Here is a 12,333-nt window from a genome sequence, read left to right as displayed (position 1 = left end):
TTTGAATTTGTATTAAGTCAACATTTCCCCTCTCATAATTAGACTTGAACAATTTAAATAAAAAACTTAAGTACTGCTAAATTTTAGTGAAATAATTTCTAGGTTCTATTTAAAGGTGCTTATTATCTGTACCCAGAAGCTGATTGGCTGCTTATGAGACTGTTAGTGCAATGCCCATATTACCCTTGTGATGATTTCTCAGCCAATTAGGCTGCATGAGGGATGGTGGATTTTGTTCAGGATCTGTTTCTCTCTCTCTCTGTCTACTGATTTTGTAAAATCAATGCTAAGATATTTTAAATCTTTTTGTATTTAAATTGTATAAATTATGTTACCCATTTTATGCTGTTTCTTACTATCTGTGTTTAGTAATATTCAGTTTCATCTCAACATTTGAGTTATTTTTCTGAGAGGGTTTAGGGAAGATATTATATTTATAATTAAAATTATTAATCCCATGTTTTCCTCCTCTTAGTTCTGTCTCGCTAAATTTAATTTCTATTTCCTCAGTCTTTTGAGATTTTTTAACATCCAAAAGCATGATTTATTCCATATTCTAGTTTGGCTACCGTTCTCTATCCTTTGTTGCTGTGGTTTTTGAAAGCTACAGAGCCATAAGATACCCTTTGAAACTAACATAAATTATATTTTATGGAGGTTAGATTTAGTATACTTCAATTATTTGCTCATTCAACAAGTTCCAGATGCTGGAGATATAATAGTGAAAAATGCATTCAATAATAATTCTGTGCTATTGGAACTCACATAGTATGTATCAGTTGGAGACGCTTTGATTTTGCTCACTTGGCTGTATTCATTTCTGTATTCATAGTGCCATTTTGAAAGACTCCAATAGCTGGTACCCTTCCTGTATCTGTATAATTGAAAATTCTGAGTAATTTTGTATATTTCATTTTCCACCTAGGTGTTGATATATTAATACTTCTAATATTGCACTGTAGTTTTAGACGTACTTAATTCCAGCACAGAAACAATAAAACAAAAGATCTTATCTAGCTATCTAATAAATTTAGAAGAGATCTTTTGTGTAATAGTTGAAGATTCACCCTACTTGATTGCCAAGTCTTCTATGTTTTTTCTTTCAAAAAGCTTTTCAACTTTAGCTTTTTCATTTTTACTTTTAGTGTGCCTTTATTATCTTGTTGTGCCTAAGCTTTAGTGTTCTCTTCTCCTTGCCTCTCTGCCAGCCTATCCTAAACAAAGCCACTGGACTGATCTCAAATTTTCGATACAGTTGTGTCACTCTTCTGCTCCAGAACCTTTCCACGTAGACCCAGGACTAGACAGTAAAATTTGGGAAGGAAGATTGGACAGCTCACCTTGATGTCCCTAAGGATGAGCAGGGCATTGTGGTCAGTCACACTCTTTTGCCACATTATGTAGTTGTTTGGTTGATTTTTTTTTTTTTTTTTAAGACGGAGTTTCACTCTTGTTGCCCAGACTGTAGTGCAATGGTGCGACCTCAGCTCATTGCAACCTCTGCCTCCCGGGTTCAAGCGATTCTCCTGCCTCAGCCTTCCCAAGTAGCTGGGATTACAGGCATGCGCCACCACACCTGGCTAATTTTTATATTTTTAGTAGAGACGGGGTTTCTCTGTGTTGATCAGATTGGTCTCGAACTCCTGACCTCAGGTGATCCACCCACTTCATCCTCCCAAAGTGCTGGGATTAAAGGCGTGAGCCACCACGTCTGGCCTTGTATTTTTTCTTTCTCTGTTTTTCTTTCCAGATATTGAAGAGATAGAAGGGATCTTTCTGAATAGTAAAGCTAGAGAGGTTATTTTGGATCTAGTTTCTATTGCCTTGAGTCAGGGATTGCAATTTAATAAAATTTTATGTACTTCGTTGCATGTATAATGGCTAGTTTTTAAAATTACTTTCTTTTAAACTATTTTTTTTTAATGGATGTTGGTATGTCTTCCAGTCTTAGCTTGTGCAGTAAATGATTACTATCAATTGTAAACCACATATAAAAGACATATTCAGTGTTATTGGATTTTGTTAATGATTTTTTTCTAGATAACGGAAAGAGAATATTCTAATAGCAAGGGAAGAAACATCACAATTTATATTAACAATTTAGCTAGCTAGCATTTGAGCCTGTGGGCATGGCTTTGTTCACACAGTTTCTGTGAGACTTATTTAAGAGCTGAAGTATAAAAAGGCCTTTAATTGTCATTTGTGAAAATCAGGAGTAATTAGTGTAAGTTTGTTTTATTTAGAACTTTTGGTGGTGGACACAAGAGAAAATCCGTATGTAATTTTATTGCATTTAACTTTGTTGGTGTTTTGTAGGTCAGGAGCCTAGCATTGTTTAGACTAAAAAATATCCAATTTTAGAGACAGGGTTAATTTTCTTTTTTTTTTTTTTTTTTTTTTTTGAGACGGAGTCTCGCTCTGTCGCCCAGGCTGGAGTGCAGTGGCGCAATCTCGGCTCACTGCAAGCTCCGCCTCCCGGGTTCACGCCATTCTCCTGCCTCAGCCTCCCGAGTAGCTGGGACTACAGGCGCCCGCCCCTGCGCCCGGCTAATTTTTTCTATTTTTAGTAGAGACGGGGTTTCACCATGGTCTCGATCTCCTGACCTTGTGATCCGCCCACCTCGGCCTCCCAAAGTGCTGGGATTACAGGCGTGAGCCACCACGCCCGGCCGAGACAGGGTTAATTTTCTTCCCCTAATATATTTATTATTGTTAATACTGCTGTTTGACACTCATTCCAAAACTTAGTGGCGTGAAACACTCTTTTTATTATGCACGTCGATTCTGCAAGTTGTGCCCTCTGAAAGGGCACAGTGGGGAGAGGTTTTTCGCAGCCCTGTGGTGCCTGGGATCTCAGTTGGGAAGACTGGAAAGTTGAGATGGACACACTTGACTCCTGGGGACCAAAATGTGTCTGGTACCTAGACTAGGACTGTTGACTAGACTGCCTTCATGTGGCCTTGCTTGTGTGTAACCTGGCGGCCTCAAGTGTTAAAGTGAACAATGACAAATCTTTTTTTTTTTTTTTGACAAAGCCTTGAAAGCTGAGCATTGTCATTTCCACAACATTCTATTGGTTACAAGTGTACACTCAGACAGAGGAGGGGAATTAGACTTCATCTTTTGCTGAGGGAGTTGACAAGGTTTTGGAAGAGCATGTGGTACAGAGATACTGTTGTGACCATCTTTAGAAAAGACATTCTGTCACAATAGTTAAGTCTAATAGTTGCCACTGTTGTTTGTTTTGAATGTGTATTTTATAATAACATTAGAGATAGAAGATCAGGAATCCTTTTTTTTTTGAGATAGGATCTCACTCTGTTACCCAGGCTGTAGGGCATTGGCATGATCATGGCTCACTGCCACTGCAACCTCCCCAGACTCAGGTGATCCTCCTACCTCACCCTCCTGACTAGCTGGGACTACAGGCACGTGCCACCATGCCTGGCTAATTTTTGTAGGGACTGGGTCTCCTCATGTTGCCTAGGCTAGGAATTCTTTATCTTACTCTAGGACTTTGAGGAGGGGTCTGTAAACTGAAAGTTGACAATATTTTTTTAGAAAGCATTTTTAAAATGTATTTTCCTATTAATTTGAAAATTAAATATTTAAAACTTTTTTTTTTTTTTTAAACAAAGATGAGATCTCACTATATTGCCTAGGCTAGTCTCAAACTCCTGTGTTCAAGTGATCCTCCTGCCTTGACCTCCCAAAGTGCTAGGATTACAGGCATGAGCCCTGTACCCGACTAAAACCTTTTTTTTAAGTCAAAATTGCTTAGGAATTTGTTTCCTATCTCTTACTTTAAATAAGTATAGGGTGCTCACTTTGGCAGCACTAAAATTGGAACTATACAGAGATTAGCATGGCCCCTGTGCAAAGATGACATGCAAATTTGTGAAGAGTTCCATATTTAAAAAATAAAATAAAATTTAAAAAACCCCACAAGTATAGGGTATTGTGGAGTGCTAGCATATCCATTTAGATTATGTGCAGTTTAAATTATTGCTATATGTGAAGACTGTATAAAACAGTTTCCCATTGAGAAGAATCATTTAAAATTTACCATGTCAGATGTATTTATTCAGGTTCTAGTTTAAATCTAAAAAAATCCTACACATACACAGATAAGAGAAATTATAAGAAGAAAAGAAAAAGTAAGATAAGTGCCCTTTGATCTTACTCTTTTTTTTTTTTTTTTTTTTTGAGGTGGAGTCTCACTCTATTGCCCAGGCTGGAGTGCAGTGGCGTGATCTCAGCTCACTGCAACCTCCACCTCCCAGGTTCAAATGATTCTCCTGCCTCGGCCTCCCGAGTTGCTGGGATTACAGGTGTGCACCACCATGCCTGGCTAATTTTTGCAGTTTTTGTAGAGACGAGGTTTCACCATGTTGGTCAGGCTGATCTCAAACCCTTGACTTGTGATCCGCCCGCCTTGGCCTCCAAAAGTGCTGGGATTACAGATGTGAGCTGCCATGCCCGGCCTGATCTTACTCTTAAGAATGAATGTGCAAGGAAATACAAGTCATGTTTTTCTTATCTGGCAAGGGTCTTATTAATGGAAGCAAGAGGTCAACAGAGCTGAAGAAAACCCTTATTATATGTGCCTAGCCAGAAAATATTGGGTGTTGGGAATCCTTTTATCTGTTAAGGAGGTGGCTTAATTTGAAAAGGCTGGGGACCTTACCTCAACTTGAATTTATGCCCCCACAAAAGCCTTATCTTAGAAAATCTTGCAAGCAAAAGAAATGATATGATTGGAGAGGCCTTGGTGAAGTCCTCTAAACTCTGGATGGTTTGTGGTTGGGTGCAGGGGAACAATGAAGGCCTCTAACATATGGTATTACTCCCCTAGAATTGACTTTTTTTTTCCTTGCAGTCTCTCAAATCAAGGTTTTATTAATTTATTTATTTCTATTTTTATTTTTTTGATACAGTCTCACTCTGTCCCTCAGGCTAGAGTGCAGTGGTGCAATCTTGGCTCACTGCAACCTCCGCCTCCCGGGTTCAAGCGATTCTCCTGCCTCAGCCTCCTGAGTAGCTGGGATTACAGGCGCCTGTTACCACACCCGGCTAATTTTTTTGTATTTTTAGTAGATACGGGGTTTCACCATGTTGGTCAGGATGGTCTTGAGCTGCTGACCTCAGGTGATCCGCCCACCTTGGCCTCCCAAAGTGCTGGGATTACAGGTGGCTGGGCCACCACACCTGGCCCCAAATCAAGGTTTTAAAGGAATTGGCAACTGTGCCATTTGACGTGTATAGCATGTAACCAAATGAATTTTTTTTTTTTTTTTGAGTCTTGCTCTGTTGTTCAGGCTGGAGTGCAGTAGTATGATCTCAGCTCACTACAGCCTCCGCTTCCAGGGTTCAAGCAATTCTCCTGTCTTAGCCTCCCGAGTAGCTGGGACTACAGGTGCGTACCACCACACACTGCTAAGTTTTGTACTTTTAGTAGAGATGGGATTTCACCATGTTGGCCAGACTGGTCTCGAACTCCTGACCGCAGGTAATCTGCCTGCCTTGGCATCCCAAAGTGTTGGGATTACAGGCATGAGCCACCCTTGCCTGGCCCAAATGTAATTCTGATGTATCTTAGTGAAGCTAGCTTCTCTTTTTTTGTCATTTGAGAGCATGCTGATGCCATCAAAGAATTATTGTTTCGTGAACACATTTTGGAAACTGGAAAGACCATTGAGACATAAAACAGTGAAGAGTGGCTTGCCAGCAAAACTGATTGAGTACCTGGCAGCACATCTGGTTTTGCTGCTTTGGTGAAGGAAGAAGCTCCATGAGCCACTATGAATCATTGCTTGTACATTGGCATCAAAGACTCTGCCAAAGATCGTGAAAGAAGTCTTGTCTAAGGTCTCTAAAGTCCCACTTTAACCTAGTCAGGGCTTTGAATCACTGCCTTGTCAAGAACTTCTCTTGAGAAATAGGAGAGGATTATGAGGTTATTTTCTATTGCAGAGAAGTTCATTGATTCTGTAAAGAACAAGTCTCAAAGCACTGGGAATTCTGGTTCTCTTTGCTGCTACATAACTTCATGAATCAGAGTTTTCAGAACACTTGGGGCAATCAATTGGATTGTTAAACCTACTGCCATGGCAGGGCACAGTGGCTCATGCCTGTAATCCCAGCATTTTGGGAGGCCGAGTGGGGTGGATCACAAGGTCAGGAGTTCAAGGCCAGCCTGACCAACATGGTGAAACCCCATCTCTACTAAAAATACAAAAATTAGCCGGGCGTAGTGGTGCGTGCGTGTAATCCCAGCTACTCAGGAGGCTGAGACAGGAGAATCGCTTGAACCTGGGAGGCAGAGGTTGCAGTGAGCCGAGATTGCGCCACTGCACCCCAGCCTATGCGACAGAGTGAGACTCTGTCTCAAAACAAAACAAAACAAGAAAACCATACTGCTTACTACTGCAGCTCTTTAAGAGAAACAGTAGCAGCTTTCTAATTGAAATAGGATTTTGTGGAATCTGTTTTTATTTTCCTTTAACTTTATTGTCTTTTCTAGTTTAAGCATCTTTTTTACATTGGGAGAGTTTAATCTGTTTACATGAATGTATTTAATCATATGGTTAGATTTCTTTATTTATTTTTTGAGTTGGAGTCTCACCCTGTCACCCAGGCTGGAGTGCAGTGATAAGATCCTGGCTTACTGCAGCTTCCATCTCCTATGCTAAAGTGCTACCCTCACCTCAGCTTCCCACATAGCTGGGACTGCAGGCATAGGCACAGTGGGACCCTGTCTCTACAAAAAATTAAAAAATTAGCCAGCATGCCTGGCTGTTTTTAAAATTTTTTGTAGAGACAGGATCCCACTGTGTTGCCTAGGCTGGTCTCAAACTCCTGGGCTCAAGTGATCTTTCGACCTCAGCCTCCCAAAGTGTTGGGATTATAGGCATGGGCTAGTACTGCGCCTGGCTCAGAATTATTTCTGCTGTCTTCTTGTGGTGGTGTTTTTTTTCTCATGCTTTTCCCCCACTTGTTTTCTGACTTGTGCAATATTAATTGAGTTTTTCTTACTTCTTTTTTCTCCCTGAACTTATGGTTTGAAAATGACTTACACTCTTTCTAATTTAGTAGTTACACTTGCATTTTTACATATATATTTGACTTAAATTTCGAGTCCTCCCAGCTTCTGCCAGAGTAGTACGAGGACTTTAGAACTCTTTACCTCAGATCTTTCCCTCCTGCTATTTCTCTCCATTATTTTAGTTCTACCTTGTTTTCACTTAACTGCTCCACACCCTACCCCAACTTTATATATTTTAGTTCCTTTATAGTCAGGGCTTATTTGAATTGACGTATATGATTTTGCTTTTTTGCATATACTCCTTATTTAGGTATATCTTTCAGTGATTCTTTCAGCAACTATCTGTGAATGACAAATTTTTTCACTTGTTGCCTGAAAATGTCTTTATTTTGCCCTCATTTTAAAAAATATAACTTAGCTTGATATAGAATTAGAAGGGTTTTTTTTTTGGACTTGGAAGATTTCTCCATGGTTCTCTGGCTTTGGTTATTGCTGATATGATGTCAGCCATCAGTGTAATAGTCTTGCCTTTCTAGGTACATTTTTCTCTCTGTGTGTGATTTTAAGGTTTTTCTCTTTGCTTTTGTTCTACACACTATACACAACACAATCCCAGGACATACAACAAGCTTCCTTATTGCCTCCCCAGGCCAGACCAGTTGATAGAGTTTTCCTAGTCTTGTCTTCACTGACACGGTAGCTCTTCCTAGGCCTCTGGACTCTGCAGGAGGCTAATTCCACACCTCAAATATATACATCTAAGGCGGCGTCATCTGTTTTTGAACGACAGTTTAGAACCCCAGCTTCTAGGGCTTATATCCCAATTTCAAATCTTCCTGGGCTTCATACATCAGCCCATTGCATTCTTTTGGCTTTCATTTGTTCCTGGCACTTGGTGTCTTAGTCCATTTGGGCTGTCCCAACAAAACACTTTGGACTGGGTAACTTACAGGCAACAGAAATTTGGGGTCAAGATCAAGGCACCAGCAGATTGGGTGTCTGGTGAGGGCTTGCTCTCTGCATCATAAATGGAGCCTTCTCATGGTGGCCTCATGTGGCAGAACGGACAAACAGGCTCCTTTAGGCCTCCTTTACAAAGGCACTAATCCTCTGTAATCCCAGCACTTTGGGAGGCTGAGGCGGGCAGATCACCTGAGGTCAGGAGTTCGAGACCAGCCTAACCAAAATGGAGAAACCCCATCTCTACTAAAAATGCAAAATTAGCCTGGCATGGTGGTGCATGCCTGTAATCCTAGCTATTTGGGAGGCTGAGGCAGGAGAATTGCTTGAGCCTGGGAGGCAGAGGTTTCGATGAGCTGAGATCACGCCCTTGCACTCTAGCTTGGGCAACAAGAGCAAAACTCCATCTCAAAGCAAAACAAACCAAAACAAAAACACAAAGGCACTAATCTCATTCATGAGGATGCCACCCTCCGAACTTAATCACCCCCGAAAGGCCCCACCTCTTAATACAACTGTAGTACCCAGGAATTTTCCTTTTTGACTTTTTATATGTACCATTTAAAATGTGTTTAATGAGGGAAATAAAGAAAATGAGACAGTCTTGAAAAGATGAGTCATAATGGAGTTAGAGACCTTTGAAACATGGCGAATTTATTTCTCCACCTCATGAGATTTCTAGAGTGTTAGTATAAATGTATATACTACATGTCAGTTGAAATGTAAAATATGTTCACAGCTCTAAGGGCTCACTGATTGATTGTCTGCTTTATTCCATAAAAAGATTTAAAGTGCTATTTTGAGACATATATATCAAAATATATCACTGTATATACAGGGGCCCAAGTATGTCATTCATAAGGGATATATACATATGTATCTATATATGTGATTTATAGGTATATATCATATAAGCACTCCTATGTAAAAAAATAAAGCAAGTCACAAAACTCATACATTCTATTTATTTATTTATTTATTTTTGAGATAGAGTCTCGCTCTGTTGCCCAGGCTGAAGTACAGTGGCTCGATCTCGGCTCACCACAACCTCTGCTTCCCAGGTTCAGGAGATTCTCCTGCCTCAGCCTCCAGAGTAGCTGGGACACATGCTGGGCACATGCCGCCATGCCCGACTAATTTTTATATTTTTAGTAGAGATGAGGTTTCACTGTGTTGGCCGGGGTGGTCTCGAACTCACGACCTCATGATCCGTCCACCTTGACCTCCCAAAGTGTTGGGATTGCAGGCGTGAGCCACCGCGCCCAGCAACATTCTATTTATGAAAAGTATCAATCACTGGACCACTGGATCACTGGACCAATATATATATTTATCTATATATTGATATACAGAGATCAATATATAGAGAGTAGAGATACACATAGATCTCTTTCTCTCTTTGCTCTCTATATAGCTATATCTGTATATCCTTTATGAAATTACCTGAGCCCCTGTTTCATGTTTAACTTGAGGAATTTATCAAAGCCTGAGACTGTTCTAGGCATGTTCAGATAATGTTTGAATATTCTAGAAAGATTCTTTAATACTTCTATAATCTTTCTGCAGAAAGATTCTTTGCCATGATCTAAGACAGTGGTTTTCAAAGTGTGGTTCCCGAGCCCTCAGCACCAGCATCACCTGGGATCATACGGTGTATACTGTTCCTAAGTCATTCGTTAGGTTTTCTTTTTTTTCTTTGTTACGATTTTTCAATTAAGGTTTGATAAAATATTTGAACTCATAGGTGGTCCAGTGATTAATACTTTTAATAAATAGAAAGTATGAGTTTTGTGGCTTGCTTTTTTTTTTAAATATAAGAGTGCTTATTAATTCTACAGTGTAATATCATGCTAAATACTCTAATAAAAATTATGTATGTGTTTGTATATTTATGTTTTCCATACTTGAGCATCCTTCATTTTTAAAAGAACATTGTTTAAAGTTAAATGTTAGATATGGAATTAAATAAATATGTTATATCTTTAAATTAATTATCTTATTTTAAAAATAATCTGCCTACCCTAAGCTCAGAAGATAAATTATAATATTAGTTATGTGATTTCTCTTAATGAGCCTCATGGATGTAAAACATAATTAGCATTGTTACACTTCCTTCAAGATAGAAAATGCATGCTTTCTTAGTAAATGTAGTATGCTTTTGTTCATGAAGAATGTCATTAAGTAGTGCCATACTATTTTAGGGTGCTAAAATAAAAATATTTACAACTCGAAAATAATTTAAAACTATTCTTATAAAAGAAGGATGTTCCATTGTTTTCTATCTGTCACTTAAATCATATAAAAATGTTTTGAAATGCAAACTGCTTGATGTTTTGGGATTCAGAGACTTTGATGATCATTTACAAAAAGTTTCTGCCAAAGATGGCAGGGTGCGATGGCTCATGCCTGTAATCCCAGCACTTTGGGAGGCTGAGGCAGGTGGATCATGCGAGGTCAGGAGTTTGAGACCAGCCTGGCCAACATGGCAAAACCCCATCCCTATTAAAAATACAAAAATTAGCCAGGTGTGGTGGCGCACACCTGTATCTCAACTACTCGGGAGGCTGAGGCAGGAGAATTGCTTGAAGCTGGAAGGCGGAGGTTGCAGTGGGCCAAGATTGCTCCATAGCACTACAGCCTGGGCAACAGAGCGACTAGTCTCAAAAAAAAAGAGTTTCCACCTAAGAACTGAATACGCAAAATGAATGATAGAGTAGTTAGTACCATTGTAAAGACATTAAAGACTCATTTTCTGATTCTTAAGTATTTAAACAAAACCACATACAGCGCCTTGAATATAGGAGTGCTCAGAAAATGTTGGTTGAGTTTAAATGACCAAGTTATTTTTGACCCTATTAGTCTATTAGCATAATGTTGTCTTTTTCACTTAATGATTAAGCTACTTTTAGATATGTTAGGTATCATGAGCTGGTCCTCAGTGCCCTAGAGAGCATTATAAGATGTAAATTCAGAGAAGGGTGAGGACATGTTAAACATTCTACCAAAGTATGGCTAAAAGCAGTCTACAAACTTGAAGAATTCAAGAAAAGGTGATTGCCTAATAGATTGAAAAATGAATATTCACAAAAAAGAAACCCCATTAAAAACTGGGCAAGGGACTTGAAAAGACATTTTTCAGCTGGGCGCGGTGGCTCACGCCTGTAATCCCAGCACTTTGGGAGGCCGAGGCAGGCAGACCACCCGAGGTCAGGAGTTCAAGACCAGCCTGGACAGCATGGTGAAACCCCGTTTCTACTAAAAATACAAAAATTAACCAGGCGTGGTGGCACACGCCTGTAATCCCAGCTACTTGGGAGGCTGAGGCAGGGGAATTGCTTGCACCTGGGAGGTGGAGGTTGCAGTGAGCCGAGATTGTGCCACTGCACTCCAGCCTGGGCGACAGAGTGAGACTCCATCTCAAAAATCAAAAAAAAAAAAAAAAAGACGACATTTTTCCACAGAAGATACATGAATCACCTTTAAGCACATGAAAAGATGCTCAACATCATTAATTATTAGGGAAAGAAATGCAAATCAAAGCCACAAGATACTATTTCACACCCATTAGAATGGTAATAATAATAGCAAAAGGGAAATAACAACTATTGATGAGGATATAGAGAAACTGGACCCCTCATTCATTGCTGTTGGGAGTGTAAAATGGTACAGCCACTGTAGAAAACATTTTGGTGGTTCCTCAAAAAGTTACCATATAAGCCAGCAGTTCCACTTCTAGGTGTTGTATACCCAAGAGAACTGAAAACAGATGTTGAAACAAAAACTTGTATGTGAATGTTTATAGCAGCATTATTCACAATAACAAAAAATTAGAAATAACCATCATACCAATCAGCTGATGAATGGATACACACAATGTGCTATATCCATATAAGGGAATATTATTCAGCCATATAAAGGAGTGAAGTACTGATACTTGCCACACATGGATGAACCTCGGGAACATTATGTGAAGTGAAAGAACCCACACACCAAAAGCTATATATTGTATGGTTTCATTGCCATGAAATGTCCAGAATAAGCAAACCCATAGACATAGCAGATTATTGGTTGCCAGGGGCTGGGATGAAAGTAGAATGGGGAGTTGTTGCTTAATGGATATGCAATTTCTTTTTGGGGGTGATAAAAATGTTCTGGAATTATATAATTGTGATTGTTATACAACATTGGGAATATACTGGAAGTCACTGAATTCCATACTTTAAAATGGTGATGTTTATGTTATGTCAATTTTACCTCAATAAAAAGAAGGAATACTCAGTAAGTTTTTCTTGAAACAAATTTTTTTAAGTTTAAAACATTTTTAAATT

General features: G+C 39.4%; 1 protein-coding gene and 1 pseudogene across 12 annotated transcripts in view; both read left to right on the top strand.

Annotated features, from left to right (window-relative positions):
• Window positions 1–12,333, top strand: part of CDK19 (cyclin dependent kinase 19) — a 216,999-nt gene that overhangs the window by 91,069 nt on the left and 113,597 nt on the right. The window lies entirely within an intron of this gene.
• Window positions 3,820–3,917, top strand: LOC123573159 (U6 spliceosomal RNA; annotated as a pseudogene).

This window comes from Macaca fascicularis, chromosome 4, assembly GCF_037993035.2.
Source record: "Macaca fascicularis isolate 582-1 chromosome 4, T2T-MFA8v1.1".
NCBI lineage: Eukaryota > Metazoa > Chordata > Mammalia > Primates > Cercopithecidae > Macaca > Macaca fascicularis.
Note: the sequence above shows the minus strand (reverse complement) of the source record. Positions and strands in the feature narration are given on the sequence as shown.